The sequence below is a fragment of the Siphateles boraxobius genome, unplaced genomic scaffold (assembly GCF_051911475.1).
Source record: "Siphateles boraxobius isolate OS27281-9 unplaced genomic scaffold, OSU_SipBor_1 6, whole genome shotgun sequence".
In the NCBI taxonomy this organism is placed as follows: domain Eukaryota; kingdom Metazoa; phylum Chordata; class Actinopteri; order Cypriniformes; family Leuciscidae; genus Siphateles; species Siphateles boraxobius.
Genome location: NW_027509186.1, coordinates 1,656,802 through 1,669,243, shown reverse-complemented (window position 1 = coordinate 1,669,243; position 12,442 = coordinate 1,656,802). Strand labels below are relative to the sequence as shown.

At 43.7% G+C, this 12,442-nt stretch overlaps 4 non-coding genes across 4 annotated transcripts; 3 read left to right on the top strand and 1 right to left on the bottom strand.

Annotated features, from left to right (window-relative positions):
• Positions 1–515: 515 nt before the first annotated feature.
• Positions 516–587, top strand: trnag-ucc (transfer RNA glycine (anticodon UCC)). Its single transcript has one exon. It is a non-coding gene; the product is annotated as a tRNA-Gly (tRNA).
• A 1,642-nt stretch (positions 588–2,229) lies between these two features.
• trnad-guc (transfer RNA aspartic acid (anticodon GUC)) lies at positions 2,230–2,301 on the bottom strand. The gene has a single exon. It is a non-coding gene; the product is annotated as a tRNA-Asp (tRNA).
• Positions 2,302–7,909: 5,608 nt separating this feature from the next.
• Positions 7,910–7,981, top strand: trnag-ucc (transfer RNA glycine (anticodon UCC)). Its single transcript has one exon. It is a non-coding gene; the product is annotated as a tRNA-Gly (tRNA).
• A 1,785-nt stretch (positions 7,982–9,766) lies between these two features.
• Positions 9,767–9,838, top strand: trnag-ucc (transfer RNA glycine (anticodon UCC)). The gene has a single exon. It is a non-coding gene; the product is annotated as a tRNA-Gly (tRNA).
• The last annotated feature ends 2,604 nt before the right edge of the window (positions 9,839–12,442 follow it).

Here is a 12,442-nt window from a genome sequence, read left to right as displayed (position 1 = left end):
CTGTCTTTAAAACAGTCGTCAAGGCCCCTTGCCAACTTCCCTGTAACTTGTTTGCTGGAGCAAAACTTTTGTTAAGGTCTTTTGGCAGCAGTAAAGGACTGAATCTCCCCGTCGGGGAATCGAACCTCAGTCTACGCATGACAGGCGGAGATACTTTCCACTATACTAACAAGGAGTTGCAGAGACAGGTAGTTGTATCCGATCAGCGCGGCTTGCAGGAACGGCGTCATGCGTCATTTTAGCTCAACGCTTCACAGAAGCCAGTGAATCCAAAAAATAATCTAATACCGTTTAAATATGAAGTGTCTGTATAAAACGTGTTACATTATTAAATTAGAGACCTTGTTTTTTAATATGGTGCCTGGTAGGTCAGGTCAATAAGTTCATGCAATTTTTTTAAGTGCCAGGTCCAAACAAAGAGAGTTTCAGTTCATCTGCACCTGCCAGCTGCTAAAGTATTGCAAAAATTATTGCTGACCGCAGAAAAGGGCTTCCGGTCTACATCCAACAGTCTTGCGTTGGTGGTATAGTCGTGAGCATAGCTGCCTTCCAAGCAGTTGACCCGGGTTCGATTCCCGGCCAACGCATCACATTTGTAAATTAAAGACCTTGATTACGAGCATTCTTGCTATGGGTTCGATTCCTGGGTCTGTCCATTCTTGCTGTATGCGTTCGATTCCCGGCCAACGCATTGCATTTTTCTCAACCTGTCTTTAAAACAGTCGTCCGAGGCCCCTTGCCAACTTCTCCTGCAACTCGTTTGCTGGAGCAAAACATTTGTTAAGGTCTTTTGGCAGCAGTACAGGACTGGATCTCCCCGTCGGGGAATCGAACCCCAGTCTCCGCGTGACAGGCAGAGGTACTTTCCACTATACTAAAAAAGAGTTGCAGAGACAGGTAGTTGTATCCGATCAGCGCGGCTTCCAGGAACAGCGTCATGCGTCATTTTAGCTCAACGCTTCACAGAAGCCAGTGAATCCAAAAAATAATCTAATACCGTTTAAATATGAAGTGTCTGTATAAAAAGTGTTACATTATTAAATTAGAGACCCTTTTTTTTAATATGGTGCCTGGTAGGTCAGGTCAATAAGTTCATGCAATTTTTTTAAGTGCCAGGTCCAAACAAAGAGAGTTTCAGTTCATCTGCACCTGCCAGCTGCTAAAGTATTGCGAAAATTATTGCTGACCGCAGAACAGGGCTTCAGGTCTACATCCAACAGTCTTGCGTTGGTGGTATAGTGGTGAGCATAGCTGCCTTCCAAGCAGTTGACCCGGGTTCGATTGCTGACCAACGCATCACATTTGTAAATTAAAGACCTTGATTACGAGCATTCTTGCTATGGGTTCGATTCCTGGGTCTGTCCATTCTTGCTGTATGGGTTCGATTCCCGGCCAACCCATTGCATTTTTCTCAAGCTGTCTTTAAAACAGTCGTCCGGGCCCCTTGCCAACTTCCCTGTAACTTGTTTGCTGGAGCAAAACATTTGTTAAGGTCTTTTGGCAGCAGTAAAGGACTGAATCTCCCCGTCGGGGAATCGAACCCCAGTCTCCGTGTGACAGGCGGAGATACTTTCCACTCTACTAACAAGGAGTTGCAGAGACAGGTAGTTGTATCCGATCAGCGCGGCTTGCAGGAATGGCGTCATGCGTCATTTTAGCTCAACGCTTCACAGAAGCCAGTGAATCCAAAAAATAATCTAATACCGTTTAAATATGAAGTGTCTGTATAAAACGTGTTACATTATTCAATTAGAGACCCTTTTTTTTAATATGGTGCCTGGTAGGTCAGGTCAATAAGTTCATGCAATTTTTTTAAGTGCCAGGTCCAAACAAAGAGAGTTTCAATTCATCTGCACCTGCCAGCTGCTAATATATTGCGAACATTCTTGCTGACTGCACAAGAGGGCTTCCAGTCTACATCCAACAGTCTTGTGTTGGTGGTATAGTGGTGAGCATAGCTGCCTTCCAAGCAGTTGACCTGGGTTAGATTCCTGGCCAACGCATCACATTTGTAAATTAAAGACCTTGATTACGAGCATTCTTGCTATGGGTTCGATTCCTGGGTCTGTCCATTCTTGCTGTATGCGTTCGATTCCCGGCCAACGCATTGCATTTTTCTCAAGCTGTCTTTTAAACAGTCGTCGGTGGCCCCTTGCCAACTTCTCCTGTAACTTGTTTGCTGGAGCAAAACATTTGTTAAGGTCTTTTGGCAGCAGTAAAGGACTGGATCTCCCCGTCGGGGAATCGAACCCCGGTCTTCCGCGTGACAGGCGGAGATACTTTCCACTATACTAACGAGGAGTTGCAGAGACAGGTAGTTGTATCCGATCAGCGCGGCTTCCAGGAACGGTGTCATGCGTCATTTTAGCTCAACGCTTCACAGAAGCCAGTGAATGCAAAAAATAATCTAATACCGTTTAAATATGAAGTGTCTGTATAAAACGTGTTACATTATTAAATTAGAGACCTTGTTTTTTAATATGGTGCCTGGTAGGTCAGGTCAATAAGTTCATGCAATTTTTTTAAGTGCCAGGTCACAACAAAGAGAGTTTCAGTTCATCTGCACCTGCCAGCTGCTAAAGTATTGCGAAAATTATTGCTGACCGCAGAAAAGGGCTTCCAGTCTACAACCAACAGTCTTGGGTTGGTAGTATAGTGGTGAGCATAGCTGCCTTCCAAGCAGTTGACCCGGGTTCGATTCCCGGCCATCGCATCACATTTGTAAATTAAAGACCTTGATTACGAGCATTCTTGCTATGGGTTCGATTCCTGGGTCTGTCCATTCTTGCTGTATGCGTTCGATTCCCGGCCAACGCATTGCATTTTTCTCAAGCTGTCTTTAAAACAGTCGTCCGAGGCCCCTTGCCAACTTCTCCTGCAACTTGTTTGCTGGAGCAAAACATTTGTTAAGGTCTTTTGGCAGCAGTACAGGACTGGATTTCCCCATCGGGGAATCGAACCCCAGTCTCCGCGTGACAGGCGGAGGTACTTTCCACTATACTAACAAAGAGTTGCAGAGACAGGTAGTTGTATCCGATCAGCGCGGCTTCCAGGAACAGCGTCATGCGTCATTTTAGCTCAACGCTTCACAGAAGCCAGTGAATCCAAAAAATAATCTAATACCGTTTAATATGAAGTGTCTGTATAAAAAGTGTTACATTATTAAATTAGAGACCCTTTTTTTTAATATGGTGCCTGGTAGGTCAGGTCAATAAGTTCATGCAATTTTTTTAAGTGCCAGGTCCAAACAAAGAGAGTTTCAGTTCATTTGCACCTGCCAGCTGCTAAAGTATTGCGAAAATTATTGCTGACCGCAGAACAGGGCTTCAGGTCTACATCCAACAGTCTTGCGTTGGTGGTATAGTGGTGAGCATAGCTGCCTTCCAAGCAGTTGACCCGGGTTCGATTGCTGGCCAACGCATCACTTTTGTAAATTAAAGACCTTGATTACGAGCATTCTTGCTATGGGTTCGATTCCTGGGTCTGTCCATTCTTGCTGTATGGGTTCGATTCCCGGCCAACGCATTGCATTTTTCTCAAGCTGTCTTTAAAACAGTCGTCTGGGCCCCTTGCCAACTTCCCTGTAACTTGTTTGCTGGAGCAAAACATTTGTTAAGGTCTTTTGGCAGCAGTAAAGGACTGAATCTCCCCGTCGGGGAATCGAACCCCAGTCTCCGTGTGACAGGCGGAGATACTTTCCACCATACTAACAAGGAGTTGCAGAGACAGGTAGTTGTATCCGATCAGCGCGGCTTGCAGGAACGGCGTCATGCGTCATTTTAGCTCAACGCTTCACAGAAGCCAGTGAATGCAAAAAATAATCTAATACCGTTTAAATATGAAGTGTCTGTATAAAACGTGTTACATTATTAAATTAGAGACCTTGTTTTTTAATATGGTGTTGTAGGATTACAAATTTTATTTAAATGTTTAATTTAGAATTCCAATACAATAGTATTTTATATTGAGAAAGTTTATAAATGATGAGACCAGGAAATCCCTGCAAACGGTAGGGGTTCCCAGCAGGATATTCCTGACTGTCCCATCTCAGTACGAGAAGGCTAGGCTTTTCCTGTTCTCATTGTTTTATCGGGTGAAGAGGCATGCTGAGCAAGTTTGAACACCTGCCATTTTATTACTGAGACCATTTGTCTTGGAGTTCTTATCTCAGTGCGAGAAGTCCTGCACCGTTCTGTTCTCATGTTTCAGCTCATTTACATGCTTTGTTCCTCACAATGTAATCCCTCCCCCTTGAAATGTATATAAACTACAATGTAAAGTTCCCTTAGTTAGACGAGGTTGGAATGACTGCAGCTACCGACAAGCAATAAAAAACTTCTGCTTGGAAAACTTCCACCGTCTCCTGGTCTGAGCTTCTAACTTTTCTACAAAGAAAAAGATCACTACATTGCCTGGTAGGTCAGGTCAATAAGTTCATGCAATTTTTTTAAGTGCCAGGTCCAAACAAAGAGAGTTTCAGTTAATCTGCACCTGCCAGCTGCTAATGTATTGCGAAAATTCTTGCTGACCGCACAATACGGCTTCCAGTCTACATGCATCAGTCTTGCGTTGGTGGTATAGTGGTGAGCGTCCCTGCCTTCCAAGCAGTTGATCTGGGTTTGATTCCCGGCCAACGCATCACTTTTGTAAATTAAAGACCTTGATTACGAGCATTCTTGCTATGGGTTCGATTCCTGGGTCTGTCCATTCTTGCTGTATGGGTTCGATCCCCGGCCAATGCATTGCATTTTTCTCAAGCTGTCTTTAAAACAGTCGTCCGGGGCCCCTTGCCAACTTCTCCTGTAACTTGTTTGCTGGAGCAAAACTTTTGTTAAGGTCTTTTGGCAGCAGTAAATGACTGTATCTCCCCGTCGGGGAATCGAACCACGGTCTTCCGCGTGACAGGCGGAGATACTTTCCACTATACTAACGAGGAGTTGCGAGACAGGTAGTTGTCCCCGATCAGGACGACTTCCACGAACGGCGTCATGCGTCATTTTAGCTCAACGCTTCACAGAAGCCAGTGAATCCAAAAAAAAAATCTAATACCGTTTAAATATAAAGTGTCTGTATAAAACGTGTTACATTATTAAATTAGAGACCTTGTTTTTTAATATGGTGCCTGGTAGGTCAGGTCAATAAGTTCATGCATTTTTTTTAAGTGCCAGGTCCAAACAAAGAGAGTTTCAGTTCATTTGCACCTGCCAGCTGCTAAAGTATTGCGAAAATTATTGCTGACCGCAGAACAGGGCTTCAGGTCTACATCCAACAGTCTTGCGTTGGTGGTATAGTGGTGAGCATAGCTGCCTTCCAAGCAGTTGACCCGGGTTCGATTGCTGGCCAACGCATCACTTTTGTAAATTAAAGACCTTGATTACGAGCATTCTTGCTATGGGTTCGATTCCTGGGTCTGTCCATTCTTGCTGTATGGGTTCGATTCCCGGCCAACGCATTGCATTTTTCTCAAGCTGTCTTTAAAACAGTCGTCTGGGCCCCTTGCCAACTTCCCTGTAACTTGTTTGCTGGAGCAAAACATTTGTTAAGGTCTTTTGGCAGCAGTAAAGGACTGAATCTCCCCGTCGGGGAATCGAACCCCAGTCTCCGTGTGACAGGCGGAGATACTTTCCACCATACTAACAAGGAGTTGCAGAGACAGGTAGTTGTATCCGATCAGCGCGGCTTGCAGGAACGGCGTCATGCGTCATTTTAGCTCAACGCTTCACAGAAGCCAGTGAATGCAAAAAATAATCTAATACCGTTTAAATATGAAGTGTCTGTATAAAACGTGTTACATTATTAAATTAGAGACCTTGTTTTTTAATATGGTGTTGTAGGATTACAAATTTTATTTAAATGTTTAATTTAGAATTCCAATACAATAGTATTTTATATTGAGAAAGTTTATAAATGATGAGACCAGGAAATCCCTGCAAACGGTAGGGGTTCCCAGCAGGATATTCCTGACTGTCCCATCTCAGTACGAGAAGGCTAGGCTTTTCCTGTTCTCATTGTTTTATCGGGTGAAGAGGCATGCTGAGCAAGTTTGAACACCTGCCATTTTATTACTGAGACCATTTGTCTTGGAGTTCTTATCTCAGTGCGAGAAGTCCTGCACCGTTCTGTTCTCATGTTTCAGCTCATTTACATGCTTTGTTCCTCACAATGTAATCCCTCCCCCTTGAAATGTATATAAACTACAATGTAAAGTTCCCTTAGTTAGACGAGGTTGGAATGACTGCAGCTACCGACAAGCAATAAAAAACTTCTGCTTGGAAAACTTCCACCGTCTCCTGGTCTGAGCTTCTAACTTTTCTACAAAGAAAAAGATCACTACATTGCCTGGTAGGTCAGGTCAATAAGTTCATGCAATTTTTTTAAGTGCCAGGTCCAAACAAAGAGAGTTTCAGTTAATCTGCACCTGCCAGCTGCTAATGTATTGCGAAAATTCTTGCTGACCGCACAATACGGCTTCCAGTCTACATGCATCAGTCTTGCGTTGGTGGTATAGTGGTGAGCGTCCCTGCCTTCCAAGCAGTTGATCTGGGTTTGATTCCCGGCCAACGCATCACTTTTGTAAATTAAAGACCTTGATTACGAGCATTCTTGCTATGGGTTCGATTCCTGGGTCTGTCCATTCTTGCTGTATGGGTTCGATCCCCGGCCAATGCATTGCATTTTTCTCAAGCTGTCTTTAAAACAGTCGTCCGGGGCCCCTTGCCAACTTCTCCTGTAACTTGTTTGCTGGAGCAAAACTTTTGTTAAGGTCTTTTGGCAGCAGTAAATGACTGTATCTCCCCGTCGGGGAATCGAACCACGGTCTTCCGCGTGACAGGCGGAGATACTTTCCACTATACTAACGAGGAGTTGCGAGACAGGTAGTTGTCCCCAATCAGGCCGACTTCCACGAACGGCGTCATGCGTCATTTTAGCTCAACGCTTCACAGAAGCCAGTGAATCCAAAAAAAAAATCTAATACCGTTTAAATATAAAGTGTCTGTATAAAACGTGTTACATTATTAAATTAGAGACCTTGTTTTTTAATATGGTGCCTGGTAGGTCAGGTCAATAAGTTCATGCATTTTTTTTAAGTGCCAGGTCCAAACAAAGAGAGTTTCAGTTCATCTGCACCTGCCAGCTGCTAATGTATTGCGAAAATTCTTGCTGACCGCGCAAGAGGGCTTCCAGCCTACATCCGACAGTCTTGCGTTGGTGGTATTGTGGTGAGCATAGCTGCCTTCCAAGCAGGTGACGGGGTTCGATTCCCGGCCAACGCATCACATTTGTAAATTAAAGACCTTGATCACGAGCATTCTTGCTATGGGTTCGATTCCTGGGTCTGTCCATTCTTGCTGTATGGGTTCGATTCCCGGCCAACGCATTGCATTTTTCTCAAGCTGTCTTTAAAACAGTCGTCCGGGCCCCTTGCCAACTTCCCTGTAACTTGTTTGCTGGAGCAAAACTTTTGTTAAGGTCTTTTGGCAGCAGTAAAGGACTGAATCTCCCCGTCGGGGAATTGAACCCCAGTCTCCGCGTGACAGGCGGAGATACTTTCCACTATACTAACAAGGAGTTGCAGAGACAGGTAGTTGTATCCGATCAGCGCGGCTTGCAGGAACGGCGTCATGCGTCATTTTAGCTCAACGCTTCACAGAAGCCAGTGAATGCAAAAAATAATCTAATACCGTTTAAATATGAAGTGTCTGTATAAAACGTGTTACATTATTAAATTAGAGACCTTGTTTTTTAATATGGTGCCTGGTAGGTCAGGTCAATAAGTTCATGCAATTTTTTTAAGTGCCAGGTCCAAACAAAGAGAGTGTCAGTTCATCAGCACCTGCCAGCTGCTAAAGTATTGCGAAAATTATTGCTGACCGCAGAACAGGGCTTCCAGTCTACATCCAACAGTCTTGCGTTGGTGGTATAGTGGTGAGCATAGCTGCCTTCCAAGCAGTTGACCCGGGTTCGATTCCCGGCCAACGCATCACATTTGTAAATTATAGACCTTGATTACGAGCATTCTTGCTATGGGTTCGATTCCTGGGTCTGTCCATTCTTGCTGTTTGCGTTCGATTCCCGGACAACCCATTGCATTTTTCTCAAGCTGTCTTTAAAACAGTCGTCCGAGGCCCCTTGCCAACTTCTCCTGCAACTTGTTTGCTGGAGCAAAACATTTGTTAAGGTCTTTTGGCAGCAGTAAAGGACTGGATCTCCTCGTCGGGGAATCGAACCCCAGTCTCCGCGTGACAGGCGGAGATACTTTCCACTATACTAACGAGGAGTTGCAGAGACAGATAGTTGTATCCGATCAGCGCGGCTTCCAGGAACGGCGTCATGCGTCATTTTAGCTCAACGCTTCACAGAAGCCAGTGAATCCAAAAAATTATCTCATTCCGTTTAAATATGAAGTTTATGTATAAAACGTGTTACATTATTAAATTAGAGACCTTGTTTTTTAATATGGTGCCTGGTAGGTCAGGTCAATAAGTTCATGCATTTTTTTTAAGTGCCAGGTCCAAACAAAGAGAGTTTCAGTTCATCTGCACCTGCCAGCTGCTAAAGTATTGCGAAAATAATTTCTGACCGCAGAACAGGGCTTCCAGTCTACATCCAACAGTCTTGCGTTGGTGGTATAGTGGTGAGCATAGCTGCCTTCCAAGAAGTTGACCAGGGCTCGATTCCTGGCCAACGCATCACATTTGTTAATTAAAGACCTTGATTACGAGCATTCTTGCTACGGGTTCGATTCCTGGGTCTGTCCATTCTTGCTGTATGGGTTCGATTCCCGGCCAACGCATTGCATTTTTCTCAAGCTGTCTTTAAAACAGTCGTCCGGGCCCCTTGCCAACTTCTCCTGTAACTTGTTTGCTGGAGCAAAACTTTTGTTAAGGTCTTTTGGCAGCAGTAAAGGACTGGATCTTCCCGTCGGGGAATCAAATCCCGGTCTTCCGTGTAACAGGCGGAGATACTTTCCACTATACTAACGAGGAGTTGCAAAGACAGGCAGTCGCCCCCGATCAGCGCGACTACAGCTCGCTGCAAACAGCCTTCCCACTTCCAGGAACGGTGTCATATTAGCTCAACGCTTCACAGAAGCCAGTGAATCCACAAAAAGAATCTAATACCATTTAAATATGAAGTGTCTGTATAAAACGTGTCACATTTTTAAATTAAAGACCTTGATTACGAGCATTATTGCTGTATGGGTTCGATTCCTGGGTCTGTCCATTCTTGCTGTATGGGTTCGATTCCCAGCCAACGCATTGCATTTTTCTCAAGCTGTCTTTAAAACAGTCGTCCAGGGCCCCTTGCCAACTTCTCCTGTAACTTGTTTGCTGGAGCAAAACTTTTGTTAAGGTCATTTTGCAGCAGTAAAGGACTGGATCTTCCCCGTCCTCCCGCTTGACAGGCGGAGATACTTTCCACTATACTAACAAGGAGTTTCAGAGACAGGTAGTTGTATCCGATCAGCGCGGCTTCCAGGAACAGCGTCATGCGTCATTTTAGCTCAACGCTTCACAGAAGCCAGTGAATCCAAAAAATTATCTAATTCCATTTAAATATGAAGTTTCTGTATAAAACGTGTTACATTATTAAATTAGAGACCTTGTTTTTTAATATGGTGCCTGGTAGGTCAGGTCAATAAGTTCATGCAATTTTTTTAAGTGCCAGGTCCAAACAAAGAGAGTTTCAGTTCATCTGCACCTGCCAGCTGCTAAGATTCTTGCTGACCGCACAAAAGGGCTTCCAGTCTACATACAACAGGCTTGCGTTGGTGGTATAGTGGTGAGCATAGCTGCCTTCCAAGCAGTTGACCCGGGTTTGATTCCCGGCCAATGCATTGTATTTTTCTCAAGCTGTCTTTAAATCAGTTGTCCGGGGCCCCTTGCGAACTTCTCCTGTAACTTGTTTGCTGGAGCAAAACTTTTGTTAAGGTCTTTTGGCAGCAGTAAAGGACTGGATCTCCCCGTCGGGGAATTGAACCCCAGTCTCCGCGTGACAGGCGGAGGTACTTTCCACTTTCCACAAGGAGTTGCAGAGACAGGTTGTTGTATCCGATCAGCGCGGCTTCCAGGAACGGCGTCATGCGTCATTTTAGCTCAACGCTTCACAGAAGCCAGTGAATGCAAAAAATAATCTAATACCGTTTAAATATGAAGTGTCTGTATAAAACGTGTTACATTATTAAATTAGAGACCTTGTTTTTTAATATGGTGCCTGGTAGGTCAGGTCAATAAGTTCATGCAATTTTTTTAAGTGCCAGGTCCAAACAAAGAGAGTTTCAGTCCATCTGCACCTGCCAGCTGCTAATGTATTGCGAAAATTCTTGCTGACCGCAGAACAGGGCTTCCAGTCTACATCCAACAGTCTTCAATAGTGGTGAGCATAGCTGCCTTCCACGCGGGGGCCAGTCGCATGTAGGTGTAGAGCGTTGCTAGCCAATAAGAACGCAGGAAATCCCAGGGAGGGCCAGTCGCATGTAGGTGTAGAGCGTTGCTAGCCAATAAGAACGCAGGAAATTCCAGGGAGGCGGGCCTGAAAAAATACACGAAATTACAGGTTCGAGTCTCGTCTCGACCACAACTACCATAAAGTGTATCTAGATTAAAAAATGATTAGAAACTCATGTTAAGTACGATTTACATATAATAAACTAACTTTGTGCACAAAAATAGAATAAAACGTACAGAAAAAAGAGTGTCCTCCAATGCATTGCGTTTCCTTCTTCGAAGATTCAGAACGGCCGTCAAAACCTCTGGTATGTCAAAATATATTTGCAAATTAGTGAGAATGCAGCCTATTAGACTGATGATAATAGTCATTAAAGGAAAATAATGCTAGGAAAAAGAACAAAAACTCACTGCTACTTGTCTGGAAAGCCTCTTCACACGCTTCAATGCTGTTGACTTGCCGCGCTCTTATCGTTATTGTAAACTTGTGTCAAAGGCGCAGTTGTTTGTAGCAAATAGCAAGCCCGCGGCACTCTAGGTAACAGCCAGCGAGTGTACTGACACCTAGCGATTAGAAAATATACACGCACCATATTCTCTCTGAAACAAGATTCTTCCGAAATCAATAGGAGCGTTTCGTTTTCAGTCTTTTCTCTAAGGGTTCGAACCTGAGAACTCATGCTTTCAAAGAAGGTCCCAGTTTCAATTCACTCGAACATCCAGAGCACATCAAGGACACGCGCCGTGCACAAAAAGAGTAGGCCGAAGGACGGGGTGAGGAGAGGTGGTGACATGGAGCTCAATTTCAATGGCACCCAGAAAACTCACCGGATTCGAACCGGGGTTGCTGCGGCCACAATGCAGAGTACTAACCACTATACGATCACAGCGAGCTACCGGTCTACCCGACATGTCCCAGACTACAAAGGGGCGTTGTCATCTTTAGCTTGTAGACAAAACTGTTTCTTACCAACATAACTCTTTACAAGGGTAATCCTGTAACAGTGACTTTTTTTCCTTTTATAAAGTTTAAGCTAGGCCTCCAGAAGGTTACAAACTAAAGCAGGCGCATGCTGTCAATGCTGGAAAGCATCTTCACATGCTTTTATCGTTACTGTAAACTTGCGTCAAAAGCCATGTTGTTTGGAACAAATAGCAAGCCCACGGCACTCTAGGTAACAGCCAGTGAGTGTACTGACACCTAGCGATTAGAACATATACAGCGTATAATTAATGTTTTATTATTGTTTTGAAGTTATTTTAGTTATTTGAAAATTACTTATGTTGCCTTTGAAATTAAGGCACAAGAGATGTAATTCTAGTATATAATGTGAATATATACATTTATTGTGTGAAATTCTAGGAACTCGCTTTAAGAATAAAATTAAAAGGCAGACACGTGAGTGAACTTTAGCAACTGTGGCCCATCCCAAATCGACAGGAATTTTGACAATTACCGCATGATAGTTACCAAATTTGTAAATGATTCAGCAGCAGTAGAAAAAATAACTATGTTTGCTTTCTCACTATTCTACTCTTTCTTGCTTTTTACAGAGGTTAAAAGTAATAAAGGAGAGATTTCCCCTTTAGACTCTCGGTTTGGAGATAGAATTTCACAGAATCTATCTTTGAGACCGACTGCACCTCATCCTACACATAGTTCCACACTACCCCTGCCTGGAAAAGAGCCCACATTCTTTACAAGTAAGTTAATGGTCTTTATACATATACTATTTCAAATGAAGTGACCGAAAAATGTGTTTGGACATTTGTTGAATGTTCTTGCCTTTTATTACAAAATATCAACCGAAGTGGCATTTAATTTTGGGTTCATGTGCACAATACATGTTGTTACTCTGCTAGGACACCCATGTGGACTTGAAGATGAAGATGAGCTGATTTAATTCATTATTTAGATGTTAGAAGATCTTTAAAGAAGGAGCTGCATTATGACTGGATGATTATAAATGAGTAAATGAATGAAGTAATACTTA